Genomic DNA, 16,300 nt, shown 5'->3' with positions numbered 1-16,300 from the left:
GCCAAAACAGAAAGTGTGCCAAGTCTCATTCAAGTTTGTCTTTAATCAGTTCTGCATGTAGCTCTCCTTGCAGAAGAAATTTTACTCCCAGCACTAAAAGAAATATAAGCAACTTCCCCAGAAGTCCTCGATGAAGTATCACTGTCAAACGGCATTATCCACACATTTTAAACAGAGGAAATGCACTAGAAGGGAGGCAAAAATGAACCTAAAGTACATTACCTTGTGACGTACTAAGAAAGCTAAGTATCTGCAAAATTTCCCTATATTATTTTACATGTTTAACTGACTTCAGCGTTGCTGCAAGTTTAAACTCTGCTTACACTGAAAAGCTTCCACTAGTAGGTTTTTGGGTTATTTTTTGTTTTCCCACACAGAGCAACCTACTCCATCCACAACCATTTTTTAACACAAACTACCCATTTTAGGATTCCACCAGAAGAAATTTAACCATGGAAGAACCATGCTGCTGACAGTTATTCCAGTACAAAAGCTATGTTTACATCAACGCTTAACGTATAAGCTCTCTGGGGCAAGGACCTTATCTTCATACTTGTCTGCAAACCACTTACCAGACTGTCAGCACTGTAGAAATAAAAGCCCAAAGAAGGTATACATGTGGACCAACACACTAGGCATTTTATTCTCAGTGTGCCTCACTCAGCTATCAATTCTGCTCAGGATACAAGGGCATAGCCATAAAGCACACACACACAAATCTACACCAAATACATGTGCACACAAATCAGACAGGCAACTGCACTTACCAAGTGCAAACATTTTGAAAAGGAAAAAAAAAAATCCTACCAGCAGCAAGAAAGATGTAAGAAAGAGCTAATTTAATAAAGCTGGAAGGAAAATTTTTTTTTAAAACATCCAGAAGAGGGAGTAGAGATAAAGATGTGATTCCAAGAGTAGGTGGGGGGATGCAGCTCCTCAATTTCAGTGAGAGCTCCCCAACAAGAGGTAAGTTTCTCACTGAAAGTAAACAGCTTGAAAAATAACATAAGCATCTCTTTTTATATTATTTATGAAAAAGTTCTTGTATTACTACATTTGTGGGCACGTAACAGACAAAATTTAATGAAATGGCCACTTATGCATGAATTCTTTCCATTCACCAAACGGTTTTCAAGCAAAATACAGACTGCTCGACCTAAAAGAATGAAGATAACTCTTTTGTGTTGCTCTGGTTCCTTTAGATGTGGTTCAGTTCATTCACTCAGTCCCCAGCCACACTAAGCAGAAAAGCCCCAAGCCACAGCCACAGAAGATTACAGAAAGACTCCTATTCAACATCTACAGTTTCCATGTTTTCGTAACAGCAAAACTGAAAATAGAAGTTAAAATAACAAAACAGCAAGGCCATTCACAGACAGCAAAATAATGAAGCTAGATCAACCTTTAGATAACTGACAACACACAGAGTAGAACTATTTCAGTGATCATGAGAAGTCCTGTAAAAAATACTTATTTAGATGACAGTCTTCCATTTGTAACTTTCAATAGAAAGTTACAGGGGAAAAAATGCACTGTAGCAATTCTGAGATACAGTTTCCCAAAGCTCAAAATTACTTTTTACTAGGCTTTTTCCCAAATATCTTGGCAATGCTGTTACATAGACCAGTTTTCCTTATCAGCTCCCTGTTACTAACATTTCAATATTGCAGAAGCTTTGAAAAAATTTTGAAAAGGTGGTGGCCATGGTAAATGTATCCCCCTTACCACACACTCTGTTTATAATCTGCCCAATAATGTTTTAATTATTTAAAGCTTTACGAGTAACCCAAGGGAGGGGAGAGGATTGCATATAGTAAAATTACCACTGACTTTTGAATTAAGTTGTTCTGTCCATCTTGATTTTCTTTGAGGCAGTAGCAATTCAGCTGAAAGTACACCTGCAAACAAAATATTGTAAACATATATTAATTTCCAGATTTAAGCTTTATCTGCATTGAGAAACATTTACCTACTACAAGGGAAGAAGGCAGCAATGCATCCAAAAATGACATGTAAAATCGGTTAGCTGGCCAACATATTTTGGATTTGAACTTTTCCCTAGCACATTTCTTATTTCAATATAGTTTCAAACCAGTCTCATTCCCACTATAGAACATGTAATTACTCTGAACACAACTTTAAAATATCGACGCATTAAAACACCAGTTTGCATAGGCAGTAGATTGATTTTTGGTAGTAAGTAACTGACTTCTTTACATGACAAAGAAAGTGGAAAGAAACAAAAGAGCAAGGCTACACTCTCAGAACCCTCATGCTGCAAACACACCTAACAAAAAATGGAAAGACAAACCATCCAGCAGTCTTGTTCAAGAAGCATAACAGCTCATTGTTGAGTTTACAACATTAAAGCAAGGGGTAAGTTACTTATGGATTCAGTCTACAGATATGTTGGGTGTTTTTTTCTTTTGGGGGGGGGGGGGGGGGGGGTGGGGGGTGGGGGAGGGAGGAAGAGGGTTGTTTTTTTTATGTCTCCCAGAAAAACCACACTCCTGCTTAGAAATTGCTCTTTGTAGAACTGCATGCATTCTTCAAATCATTGTAGATATACTATTTATTATTTAAAGCAACAAATTAGTTGTTTTTAATTTAACAAAAAAGTTAGATTCTGCAAGCTCATTTCAACACTAAAAAAAAAAAAACTAATTTAAACATTCTACTGACAAAATGTTCAGGTGTAAATTGACTTACAAACACACTTCGATACTTACCTAATCCAAGAGGACTGCACAAGGTGTTAGCACTGCGTGATTTGTATTTTTCCAGTTTGTCTTCCTTGAGATAATATCCCAAGTTCTTGTTGATACTACATTCGTAGCTGTTTGACATAGATTTGACCTCACAGGAATCAGCTACCCATCCTTCTTGCTTACAGATTCTGCAAGGCTATTTCCAAAATTTTCCAAGTCTCTGACTTAAAAGTCTTGTTTTTTCTCTGAAAGATTCTTCTCTTGTCTATTCCATGTACATATCGATATTGAAATCATCAGCTCCAGGTGAAATAAATACACTGTTTATGCCACCAACTGTAAAGCTGAAAATCCGAATTTCACATCTGAGCTGAGGAACATTTCCTAGCTTCAGGTAGCAGAGGCATTTGTAAACAACAGCTATCTGGATACCGCCATATTGCTTATTGGCAACAACATTTTCCAACAAAAATATTAAATAAAATATAAAAGAAAAAATGATAAACAAACTTCTGTTAGACTCTTCATTTAGAAAATATGTCTCAATGTAAAATGACAAAAGGCTACGTCAGAAAACCTGAAAAATAAAATAAGGGTAAAAATATATGCCATGAAACTTTTCAGTAACGTCTACACAGTGACTCAGGCTACATTTAACCTGGAGCCAGTCCACAAAACCAGTTACGCCTGTGACTCAGACAGAACGTTGCTTGGAAGAAAAAAGGTAACTAAAAACCTAAAAGCGCTTTATTTGACAGCTGAAGCATTCCAAACTCGACGAATTCTGCCGCGTATCCATGCCGCGAGGACAAAAGCGTCCGAGGGCGAGGTGCTGTGCACTTCTAGAAAGCTCACGACTTCGAATTTCCGATTCACTTTCCCAGCTGCCTACTGATGGCTTCAGAAGCCCGTGCAGGAGGAAGCACTTGGACAAATAATCCCTGAGCGGCGTCCGGCGTCTCTCCGCTTTCACGGGAAGGTCGCCTTCCACCCTTCTTCCCCCCTACCAGCAGAAGGGCTGCGAAGATCCCGGGCTCTCGCTGCGATCCGGGTTGCCTGTGGGGGGGAAAAAAGAGAATCAGAGCCGGCGTGAGGCGGAGAGCTGGAGCCGAGCGCTGTGAAGCGAGCACGCCTGCAGCCAGCCGGGGCAGCGCTGACAGCGAGGGGCTGCCGAGCCCTGCGGGATGAGGCCGGTCACAGACCGCCTGCTGTCCCTGAGGGGGGCAGGAGCCCAAACAGACCCGCTCCGCGGCGCCGTTGCAGGCCGTGAGGCGGCGTTGGCGCCTCCTCCTCACCCTCCTCATCCTCCTCCGGACCCCCCCTGCCCTCCGCCCCTGAGCCGCGGGGGCCCGGCCGCCACCGCGGGGGCGCGCACACCTCCCCCCCCCCCCGTGCACACTCACTCCCTCCCTCACTCCCTCACTCGCTCGCTCGCTCCCTCAGGCGCGTGCACGCGCACTCACACTCGGGCACGCACACACGCACACCGCCCGCCTCGCTCCCAAAATGGCGCCGCTCCCAGCCGCGACAGCGCCGCGCGCGCAGGGTCTCGCGAGAGCTCCGCCGCGCCCGGGAGGGGCGGGGAGGGGAGGGGCGGGGAGGGGAGGGGAGGGGCTTCCCGCCGGTGGGGGGGGGGGGGAGGGGGAAAGGGGGGGAGGAGGGGAAGGAAGGCCCCGCCCCGCCGCCCAGGGGGAGCCCCCCTGCCGTGACGTCACGGGAACGATCCCGAAGGTTCCGCGCGCGGGGCGGTGGGGGGAATCCCCGGCGCGCGGCGCGGCGCGACACGCCCCCTCCCTCAAGCCACGCCCCCTCCCTCAAGCCACGCCCCCTCCCTCAAGCCACGCCCCCTCCCTCAAGCCACGCCCCCTCCCTCAAGCCACGCCCCCTCCCTCAAGCCACGCCCCCTCCCTCAAGCCACCTCCCCCCCCCCCCCTCCCTATAAACCAGGGCCCCCTCCCCCCGACACGGATGGTCACTTACAGGAAAGGAAACATATAAAATGAAGCAAACGAAGCCATGTATATTTTGGCTTTTCCAGCATTTTTTTTCCTGTTTTTTATGTAAAAGTATAAATCAGGATCCCAGGTCCTATTTCATCACGCTAGTAGCATTTTTGGCTACTTGGTTGCTCAGACTACACGTGAAGTCTGGATTCCCAACGGCTCACCACTTATACGTGAAAAATGTTCATCATAACTTAAAACTGTTCGATTTTAACTGCATTTGCTGAGATAAAAATGACATAGGTCTTAGGGCCTCGTATAAAACATACGAATTTGCAAATGCTTGAACATACTGGGAGATAAAATAAATCTGATGCCATCAGTACACAAACGTAACACTATGCCATGCTAACAAGCAGCTTGCCTCAAGCAATAAAGCTTTAATATCAGACACTAAAAGTTAAAGCATTAAAGTGGCCTAATTTTAACACAAGCAGCTTCTGGAAGGAGGTAAGCTGAGCAGAACAATTTTGACATGGAGAACTGAATATAAGGTACTTTCATACGAACGTTTCTCTTTGGTTAGGCAAACTTGGAAAGGTAGGCCTAGATTTTTGCCACAGATTCTCACCCATGTTTTTAACAGGCCTTTCGCTGAGCCATGATAAAAGCAATGAGTAACTCGTGGAATCTGGACAACAACTAATATTTAAGAACAAAGCTAAGAATAACTGGTTTGGAATGACTGAGGTACTTCCTGTAATTTGGTGAAGACGGGGAAAAAATTAGAACTTTAATCCAAACTTATTCTTCAGTATGTACTTTAAGGTTCAGTTTAGTGTAGATCAGACTACATACTCTCAGATAAGTGAAGAGAGATATTGTACAGGTGAAGCCATATTTAGGGGTTGTCTATCAGTATATGAGAGCATTCAATAAATACAATGAAACAAAAATCTACTGGAAATGCTGAGGTATAAGAAATAAAAACAGAAACATTTTAACTCCCACAAAATACTAGATATCCCTACTTAAATTCAAACCTTAGAGCTCATTTTAACATGAAAAAATTATATGTAATTAATTTCAAATTAAATCTTCTGTTCATAAAATTTGATGGTGGGATGAAGTACTAAACCTAAAGTTTAAAATGTTTTTTGGCAGGCACTGGAAATATCTTTGACTTTAATTTGTTGTAGAATAGAATACAAGGTACATATATAAGTATATTATAAGTATATTATAACTCAAAAAGTTAATACTGTAAATATTAAGGGAAAAAAAAAAATTTAACTTCTTCCTATTACACATTTATTGACACTCCAAAATGTACAAAATACTTAACCTTGTACTAAAAACCCAGTGTGCCAAATACACAATCAATCTGAACTAAAGAATCAAGCCAAAGGATAAAATCAAAATATTCGCTTAGAAGCTTTAGAACCTTGTTAATACAGATTTGATCCAGAAAGCTTCCGATGCCTTAAGACCAATATTTAAAAAGAGAAAGAAAATGGCCACCTAATTTGAATAGTAAAAACCAAGTTCTAATGTATGTTTTTCTCAATAGAGGAGTATTTGTACAATTAGATTCCAAATACAGAAAGAATTCATCATGATGAACACAGATCATGAACAGTCCTTGTTTCCAAGTTTTAAATATCTTTCTGCTGCACGGTCGCAGTATAAAATATTTTAAGGAACATAACCCAAGAAAAGTAAGTATTATACAAGTACACAGCAACATCCAGATATTATCATTTGCAGTAACACAATGACCACTAGTATAAAGAATTTATGCTTCTCTGTTCATATTTATTATCTCTTCTAGGAAAGGAAAGATGACTTTTGTAATTGTTTCAGGATTTTGGGGGGCACACTTACACAAATAAGAGAGTGGGATTTAACTATATTAAATGAACTTTATTACTTGCATCATAACATGTATACCCTTTAATTATTTGATTTTTTTGATTTGATTTGATATCTCAGTGTCCAGTGCACTTCAGTGCACTTTGAAAATGCTAAAAGTGTCTGAAAATTAGAACACAGGGTCTTGCCAAATCCTTCTTTTCTCAATTATTTTAATATATATATATATATATATAAAAAAAAAAAAAAGATTGATTTTGATAATAGATTGAATGTTGTTAAGAACAACATTCAGTCTGTGCAGACTTCAGTAAAGCTTCAGTAAAGACTGAATTCATATTTTGAGGTAATACTGAGGTATCACCAATGACACAAAAGTAAAAAATTTGTTCTATATTATTGAAATCAATTGATCATTTCGTCTTTCTAAAGGTAATGACTGTTTCGACTTGGAAGAATCAGTATTTTTATGACACTAGTAAAAAGCCAGGATAAGAAGTTTTTTTGTTTTGTTTTTAACTAATTGAAAAGTAAAATCTTTATTAAGAATCAAGCTTTTAGAAAAATAGTCTCACCATCTGTGTTCTTCACCCATGTTGTAATCAAAAGCAGCCTAGCCATTAACTTTTTCCCTTTTACCAGTAAAAGCATTCATCTGTAACACTGTTTCAAAAACACTAGGAAATACTATACCAAGGGTTACATGAAACTGTTTTTTTGTTGTTGTTCTTGTTTTCTACATTAAGCAGCAATGTTTCCTTGTACATTGTCCTGTAATGAATTGAAGTTAAAAGAGTACGACTAGTTCTTTAAATATGTTCTGAGTGAATACTACTACATGGTATTTGTTTCTGTCTAAGGATAAAGTCATGCTATAAACCTTCTCTAAGATAATAAGGAAGTAAATCATAAACATACTCAAATTATACGCTGCTTCTCCCAGGAAACTGAAATGACAGCAAATTAATACCCACTGTTCTAAATCTCACAAAGAACTCAAAATAGTAACTATTAATTGCAAGGGGCAATTTAGATGAAAAGAGAAGGAATTATAAACAACATACAATAGTATATAACTAATTTTTCATAAGCTACTTATCTTTTCCCTACCCTTTTCTCTCCAAAATTAAATTCCTATGTTTTCCCTAAAACACACCTAGCTAACTTATGAATTTACAGCATGTTGATTTTGAAATAAAAAGACCACATGGCCAGTATGGTGACAAGATCTGGCACATATTTGAATTAAATCAGATCTCATATTTTCATGCAGATTCATTTCACTGCAAAATCTATTTGCTTTATCCTTTTTTTTTTTTTTTTTTTTCTAAAATCTGTTCTAAAATTGACAACTTAATGTATTATTTCCTTCCTTTTTTAATGACTAAATTCATTTAGGAAATTTTCACGTATGAGTAAAGTGAACAAAACAGGTTTGGAAGGTTTTTTTTTTTGCAAGTTTTGCCCACCATTAACATACAAATTTTCAATTTTTTTACAAGTATGTGTAGTTACTACTGATGTTTTCTTTAGGAGACTGGACCAACACACCTATTATTTCTATACACAGATAACCTGATGAAGAAATCACATGTACAAAAGTCTGTCACTGTCTTCTCAGCTATACTAACTGAGATTAATTTAATATTGATTTAATATTAGTTATAAAATTATAGTTATAATACTATAACTAATATTAAATCTCCTACGCTTTCCCCTCCCCCCCAAAAATAAACAAATAAATAAAAAAGACACAGCTGTACTGCTTTTGGATCTGTTTGCTTGAAACCTAGATATTTTCTTATATACCAAACACTGTGGGAGATAACTCACACTTCAAAGATCTTCAGTGTTTTTTAATGTGATCCCCAAAACAAATGACTGCCAAGGCCGGTACAGTAGGTTCTGCTTCTGCAATTCCTTAACTTTACTACCAAATAGCCTTAGAAAGAAATAAAAATAAATAAATAAATGTATCACATATGACCCACCTAAGACTCATCTACAAGTATTTTCAAGAGAGACCAAAAACATTTCCCTGACTAGTGGAAAATTTCTTCCATGCTTAAACCAGGTTGAAATGCCACAGGGTGTTCAAATATTCGAATGCTAAATGCAAAAGGTTAAAAAGAGTGAAATCTACCTTTTGTTTCAGCTGCTCTTCTTTTTCTGTTTTTCCTTTCATGGGCAAAAACAGGCAGCAGAAGTTTCTCCTATCTCTTGCATGGTTCTCTCACCTTAAATGATGAAAAACAAAAAAAAAAAAAAAAAAAAAAAAAAAACAAGGAGTTGATGGAGTAAAATGCTGAGAACAGAGTCAACCACAACTGAAATTTTTTCTAAGACTTCTCTTCCTGGAGATATCTAATGTTCTTTTCCACATTCCACTGGCCCTCTTTTATTCCTTCAGAACTGATAAGTAAGAGATATGGTTCCTTCTCACTGGACACCCACCCAACATAAGCGATACTCATACTCTTATACAGTGTCATTTTTGCATGTTGCTAGTAGATACTCTTGCTATTTGTAAATAAGTGGAAAATTAGTCAAAATGTGAAATCACTGAAATGCTAGCTTCAGTCTACAAAGATGATGCAATTGCTTGAAATCAGCATTGTCTTGTTTTGATTTTCACTTCTGCCAGAGATTCCACATTAGGCTTTGGCTGAGTTTTTCAACTTTTCTGTGCTTTAATTTCCACATCTGCATAATATAATTGCTTATCTATCTTTGTGAACTTTTTTAAAGATAGTGATGATACTTTTTTATAATCTTGCTAACTATTATTACTTGGCTTAGAGGAAATGGGCAAAACACCCTCAACACACAAATACTGGGCTTCCTGTTTAGGAAACATTTCTCCTCATTCCTTCCAAAACAACAATATCATATTGCACTATACTAACTTTGCCAGAATGGCTAGTAGCATTACTTTACTAATAAAAGCAAGTTTCCTGCAAATATTGTTTAAATTATGATGGCTATTATGTCAATGTTTAAAATATTCTGGGAGACACTGGAAAACACGATGTTTTTTTCCTTCCTGTAAATTGACACATCTGCTGATGCTATGGAAAATAAATTGGCAAGTTGCAATACTGTTCTTACCAGATGATTTTTGTCATGCTCTTAATCGTTTACAGTTTAATCACACACCTACCCTTTCATTAAAAAACTCCTACACTCTTCCTTGCCCAACAGCAAGGCATACAGAAGAAGCAGTCATGCTTTTCTACGTGCAGTTGGCTAACAGTTGTTTTCAGTTAGATTGCAAGAGAAGTTACATCCCAGCACACAGACATTTTGTGCTGACCAGAAAATCAGAAAGCTGCTTTCTCGAAGCATGTTGCCTTTCCTGGGGAAAGCTGGGCCATCAAGGGTGCATGGGCCTCATCCCCTGCACTCATACCCTGCTACGGACTTGCCACCCAGGAAGTGAGGAGCCACATCACAGATGCCTGGAAAAAGAACACTCCAGAGTCTAAAAAGAGGGAGAAATAAAAAATATAGGAGCTCTGTAGGCAGCATGTGAAGGGCAAACTGAACAAGATATTGGCTAGCTACAAACCCCATGGCTGAAACTGAATGACAATTAAAAAAATAAATAAATAAAAAATAGCACAAACTTTTCCAACAGAGAATAATCATGAATAAAGAGTTCACTGAAAGCTGCTGCTTCTGGTAGAAGAGAGATGAGAGAGTGAACTGACCAGGAGAGCCAGGCTGCACAAGTTCCTACTATAGCCACTACCCTTTTGTTTCCAACCTTTCATGATTATATACAAAAGAAATCATTTCAATTCAGTAAAGAAACCATAAAATGTTCTCTAAATAGAAATAGTAATTATGCACATATTACACCATCTCTTACATACACCATCTCTGTACATACATGGGCTGTATCTGTCAGTCTGGGTAAAACATATCCTTGCTGTAAATCTGCTGCCTGGTGGTGAACCTTACCAAAACAAACAAACAAACAAACAAACAAACAAAAATCTGCTTTGCCTATAACTAAAATTAAACTAAATATTATTACTACCATGAAAAACAAATATGTTAAAAGTGTTTCTCCATGTTCTTAAGGGAGGAATTAAACTTTCTTTTTTATAAAAATGGCAGAACACTTACTGGCTTGAGGAGGAGGTAAGGGAAACTATTTTCTTTGAAAATTTGGCATGGGAGTAAGTCAGCAATTCTTAATGAAAAAGTCTAACTTCCTTACATTATATGCAAGTCTATTTGGTACTATAAAACATTGTATTACTTGGACTTAGGAAAATTAAAGCATAGGGAGATAGACACATCTAGGGGATTTAAAAATTCCTTTGTGTATCTATTCTTTATTGCAAATATTATCCTCAAAACCATGTGTTGTGGTTTAACCCAGAAAGCAGCTCAATACCACACAGCCATTTGCTCACTTCACCCCCCTCCCCACCCCTCCTCAGCAGGATGGGAGAGAGAATCAGGAAGGGAAAAATGTAAAATGTGTGCCTTGAGATAAAGACAGTTTAATAGGACAGAAAAGGAAGGAGAAGTAATGATAATAGTTATGATAAAGGAATATATAAAGCAAGTGATGTACAATGCAGCTGCTCACCACTCACTGACAGATGTCCAACTAGTCCCTGAGCAGTGGCCTGCCAACTTCCTCCTTTTCCCCTGCAGCCAAGTCCCCCAGTTTCTTGTTCAGCACAGCACCACACGGTGTGGGACACCCCTTTGACCAGCCTGGGCCAGCTGTCCTGGCTGTGTCCCCTCCCAGCTCCTGGTGCACCCCAGCCTCTTGATGCAGGGCAGTGTGAGAAGCTAAAATGTCCTTTGCTTAGTGTAAGCAGTGCTCTGCAACAGCTAAAACATCAGGGTGCTATCAGAGTTATTCTCATCCTGGAACTAAAACACAGCCCCATACCAGCTACTAGGGGGAAAATTAACTCTATCCCAGCCAAATCCAGGACAATGTCCACCCTTTATTTCATACCATCTATGTCATGCTCGGGTGTCACACTCTCTCATACATCCCGATTAATAAACACCACCTCTTCTGTCTTTTACTATACATACACACACAGATATAATTCCCTTGGTCTGTGGGCCATTCCTCTAAAATTTAGTCCACAAAGTCCATTTAGTCCACACTTTCAGGCCTAATCTGTCATACCAGTCCTTCAGGGCTGGAGAGGTGGTGTGTGGTGTTGGATTGTTGCATGCTGAAGCCAGTGCTGGTTCCATCACCGCTGCGCTTGTCTGTTTCTATCACTGCTGCACTTTGCTTGGTTCCATCAAAGTTCATTCATCATTAATCTGCGTGATTCTTACTGCAATACTGTGGATGTGATATATAGCAAACACAACGATAACATACAGTATTGTACAGCAATTAGTGTCATACAATTTAAATCATGGGCTGTTCTCACCCAGCATCAAATCCCCTTGAGGTGCACATCTGACTTCATTATTCTTCTGCATTACTCACCAAGTGCACCCAAGCCCATGAGCAAAAGCAACCCCATAGATGGGTTTGCCTTTGCCTGAGGGAGGAATAACACAGATTGTCCTCCCAAACATGTTTTTATGTGCACTTCCAGGGAATTTATCCCCCTCTACCATACATACATTTTTTTATTGGGCAGGGACAGCTCAATTGGCAGATTCCCTAGTGTTGACTAACACTAGGCCTTTGCTAGCTAGCTAGCTTTGGTAGCTAGCAAAGCATGGCCTTTGCTAGAAGTGTATCCCAATGTTGGAATGTCCTAGCACCTATTGCTCTCGGTGTAGTCCTCAACAGCTCATTGCACTGTTCGATTTTCCCAGAAGTTGGTGCATGATAGTGGATGTGATACACCCACTCAATGCCATGTCCTTTGGCCCAGGTGTCTATGAGGTTGTTTTGGAAGTGAGTCTCATTCTCTGAATCAATTCTTTCAGGGGTGCCATGTCAGCATAAGACTTGATTTTCATAGCTGAGAATAGCATTCTGGGCAGTGGCATGGGGCACAGGATATGTTTCCAGCCACCCAGTGGTTGGTTCCACCATTGTAGCACATGGCACATGCCCTGGTTGGGTTTGTGGGGGTGAGAAACAATCAATCCACCAGGCCTCCCCATATGTGCATTTCAGCTGTCATCCTCAGTACCAGAGAGGCCTTAACTCTTTGGCTTGTTTAACTGCAGCACCATGTTTCACGTTTATGGATAACCTGTGCAATAGTGTTCACAGTCAGGTCCACCCCTCAATCACAAGCCCATCTAAATGTTGTGTCTGCGCCTTGATGGCCTGAGGTGACATGGGGCCAATGCCCTTAATAAATAATTCAGCCTTATGTTTCCAGTCCAGATCCACCTGAGCCACTTCAGTCTTAGCAGCCTGATCCATCTGCTGGTTGTTTTGATGTTCTTCAGTGGATGGACTCTTACATGCGTGAGCATCTACATTTCATACTTTTACAAGCAGGTTCTCTATCTGAGCTGCAATATCTTGCCACAGTGCATCAGCCCAGATGAGTTTGTCTCTGTGTTGCCAGCTGCTCTACTTCCATTGCTTTATCCAACCCCACAGGGCATTTACCAGCATGGCTAATTCCCTCAGGTACTGGATAGCTCTCTTCCTTGTGGTCCTCTTGCCTGGGTGACATATAAAATCTTCCTTGAAGGCATATCCTTCCTTCACACCTGACAGGAGTCTCCTCCAGAGACTGAGGGCTTGTGCCTGTTTTCCAATCACTTTGTCAATGCCCCCTTCATAAAGAAGGATCCCAGCTGCTTGGCTTCCCTGTCCTCTCATTCCATGCCACTGGACCTGCATCAGAGCAGCCAGGTGGCAATATGCTCACCTGGATGACAGCTGAAAACTTTTCATATATCTCACAGCTCTCTCAGGGACAGGGATTGGGTTGTGACTGCCACATTTACGAGATACGCCTCTTCCTTCATCTGTTCTTGTGATGGCCATGCTTCAGACTAGCCTGCCTTGTCCTCTTCTTCCTCCTTCCTCTTCATGGTAGGAGTTTCTTCCCTTACTAAATGACCTTTCACACCCATTGTTTCATCTTGCATGTAGGGGTGACTGATTCCATCATGGGTTGGTTCTCTGGCCCAGCTGCAGGGCCTGTCTCAGGGGCTGGAGTAGTCACATTGCTTGTCACAGGGCTTGGAGAGGCTGCAGGGCCTGTCTCAGGGGTTGTAGTAGCCACATTGTTTGTCACAGTTTGGCTGCAGGGCCTGTCTCCGGTGCTGGAGTAGCCACATTGTTTGCCACAGGGGTTGGAGTGGCTGCAGGGCCTGTCTCAGGGGTTGTAGTCATGTTGATTGTGACTTGGTAGGCATGGGCCAGGCCCCAGCATGTTGCAGTCATCTGTGTCTGTTTGGAATTGGCAGGGTGGTGGCATGCCTTTTTCATTTTACCAGTTTTTCAGGATTCTGCATTCATTCAGGGGTAAAGTTCCAAAGTACCAGAGGTGTCCACTGTCCTAGGTGCCTGCCCATATCTACCCTCCCACACTCAATGGGTGATGTTCTTGAATAGTTGTTTGACATTAAACAAAGCCTGAAACACGTTCAGGAGACATAACATTAGAAATACACTGGTTTGAACATCTGAAGGATATTCAAAATTCTCAAGGGTTATTGTGGCTAGCTTGGAGGAGAAGGGGAAGAGGAAATGAGAAAGGGAAGGTGAAGGAGCAGAGGCAAAGCAACCCCCCTTGCCCGGTGCCCAGCCAGACCCTGATTAGCACCCCCAACTCCACCCTGACCAACTCTCCCAGTTTATTGTTCAGCACGACACCACATGGTGTGGGACACCCCTTTGGCCAGCCTCGGCCAGCTGTCCTGGCTGTGTCCCCCCACAGATGCTGGTGCACCCCCAGCCTCCTCACCAGCAGGGCAGCACAAGGAGCTGAAACGTCCTGGGCTCTCTGTAAGCACTGCTCTGCAATGACCAAAACATCAGCATGTTATCAGAGTTATTCTCATCCTAAATCCAAAACACGGTCACATACCAGATATCAGGGGGAAAATTAAGTCTATCCTAGCCAAAACCAGGACACCATGGTATCTGAACACTGAGCAATGTGTCTAGCAGTCATAAGTGATGTCAGTATGCCTATATGGGGTTCCTTCCTTCTTTCTTTCTCTAAGCTCAAAAATACAGAGTTGCAGAAGATGGTGACTTGTATTTTCATAACATCCTCTCTGCTATTTTTCCAGTAAATTAAACAACACTAGCACATGGTCATCCGTATCATCAACCTATTAGTGTAATCCCTGCATACTTTGTGCACTGCTGACACCAACCTGCATCTTCAGGACCCTTCAGGAGTAGTGTCCAATGGTCCATCTGCAAAAAGTGGTCTGGGAAGGAAACAGAGGTTTTACTAGCAGAGATGTGGGCAGTTCTGTGCTTGTTTTGGTGGTTTTAATGTTTAGGAAGCATTCCTTAGCATATTTAACTTTCTAGCAGAGATAAAGCTTAAGAGTCTAAGATCAGCTACCTTTCCTGAACAAGTAGGCTTCATTTTTGTTGTTGTTGTTATGAGGAGTCCTGTTTTGCCTACAGAAAATGGCTACTTGAGGCCATTAATCTAGGACTTTCAGGAATGGATTTGCTGGAGTAGTGTGTACAGATGTGAAAAAATATCACAACATTCACAACACCCAAAAACAGTTCAAGATTTCAACCGTGGTTATGGCATTCACTGAACACCATACATCTGACGAATGTATCCATGCTAGTGGATATGTACACTCTTATACCTAAGAGTGCAGAGAGGAGAAGTTTCTGCAAAATAGCAGGCATTTACGGCATGCTTAGTTTTTTCATTCTGTAAGAGTAAAGAATAAACAATGCTGCAGATCCCAAGTGATTTTCTTCTAGAGCTTATGTACTTTTTATCTTACCACTCCTCATCTATAACTGTTTGGTTTAATTGATTTTTTTTGATACTTCTTTATTTTTAAAGAATAGATTCCTTTGTGTTAATTCATGTCAGTTCTTTCAGTTTTTCTTAGGCAGATTTCTTCCCCCATCCTCTTAATTCTACCTGAAGAGAAAAGATGCCTCAAAATACAGAACTCCATGCATTCTTGTGTGCCCAACAGGTATGGAAAACTGCATTGACGTAACTATTTGACTCACTGTACATATGCATATGCATATTTTGTTCAGTGATCTCTAATTTGGAGTCCCTGTAAAATGCAAGGAACAATCTCACACTGCCCTACTGCTCCAGGAAGCCAGGTGACTCCTTGTTCATCCTTGTTTCTGGACAAAAATGCTAACTGAGAAAGTGGTGGTACAATTTCATCCTTTTTCATTTCCACCTTCCTCAAACAAGCTCACACCAGAAATTTCACTCTCCTCACTCTTAACCTTGATTTGCTCCCAGTGAAAACCACTGAGAGACAAAACATGCTGTAACAACATAGAACATAATTACACTATAGGTGTTGGTAGCAAAATTCAGCCCCTGCTTGGATACGGAATCATTTGTCCCTTTTCAAATGTTCAGAATTCAGATATTCATCAGATTTTAATTTTTTTAGATGCTGGAATCTGCAAATATTTGTGAGTTTCTCCCTCTTTCTCTCTCTCTCTGTCTCTCTCTCTCTCTTTTTTTTTTTTTTTTTTTTTTTGTAATAGATGTAATTTCTGATTGCAAAACTTGATAAAATCTCAGGAAAAGACCAGAATATAAAAAGTTATTTTTTCTCTTAGATACACTTTAGAATAATGTAAGCATTGCATTTTTTCCCTGTTTTGTAGACTCCTGTCCA

At 40.6% G+C, this 16,300-nt stretch overlaps 1 protein-coding gene across 3 annotated transcripts in view; it reads right to left on the bottom strand.

Annotated features, from left to right (window-relative positions):
- Window positions 1–8,762, bottom strand: part of GPBP1 (GC-rich promoter binding protein 1) — a 37,300-nt gene extending 28,538 nt beyond the window's left edge. The window contains exons 1-3 of one of the 3 annotated variants that reach the window (XM_068667881.1): window positions 8,667–8,762; window positions 2,730–3,764; window positions 1,831–1,898 (exon numbers count right to left, since the gene is read on the bottom strand). The gene's annotated coding sequence lies outside the window, so the exon portion shown is untranslated. Of the gene's footprint in view, window positions 1–1,830; window positions 1,899–2,729; window positions 3,765–3,949; window positions 3,969–4,171; window positions 4,323–8,666 lie in introns of those variants that run through there. The other 2 variants (XM_068667880.1, XM_068667882.1) reach the window with 2 other exon arrangements.
- Between the last annotated feature and the right edge of the window lie 7,538 nt (window positions 8,763–16,300).

The sequence above is a fragment of the Anas acuta genome, chromosome Z, assembly GCF_963932015.1.
Source record: "Anas acuta chromosome Z, bAnaAcu1.1, whole genome shotgun sequence".
NCBI classification, from domain to species: Eukaryota; Metazoa; Chordata; class Aves; order Anseriformes; family Anatidae; genus Anas; species Anas acuta.
Note: the sequence above shows the minus strand (reverse complement) of the source record. Positions and strands in the feature narration are given on the sequence as shown.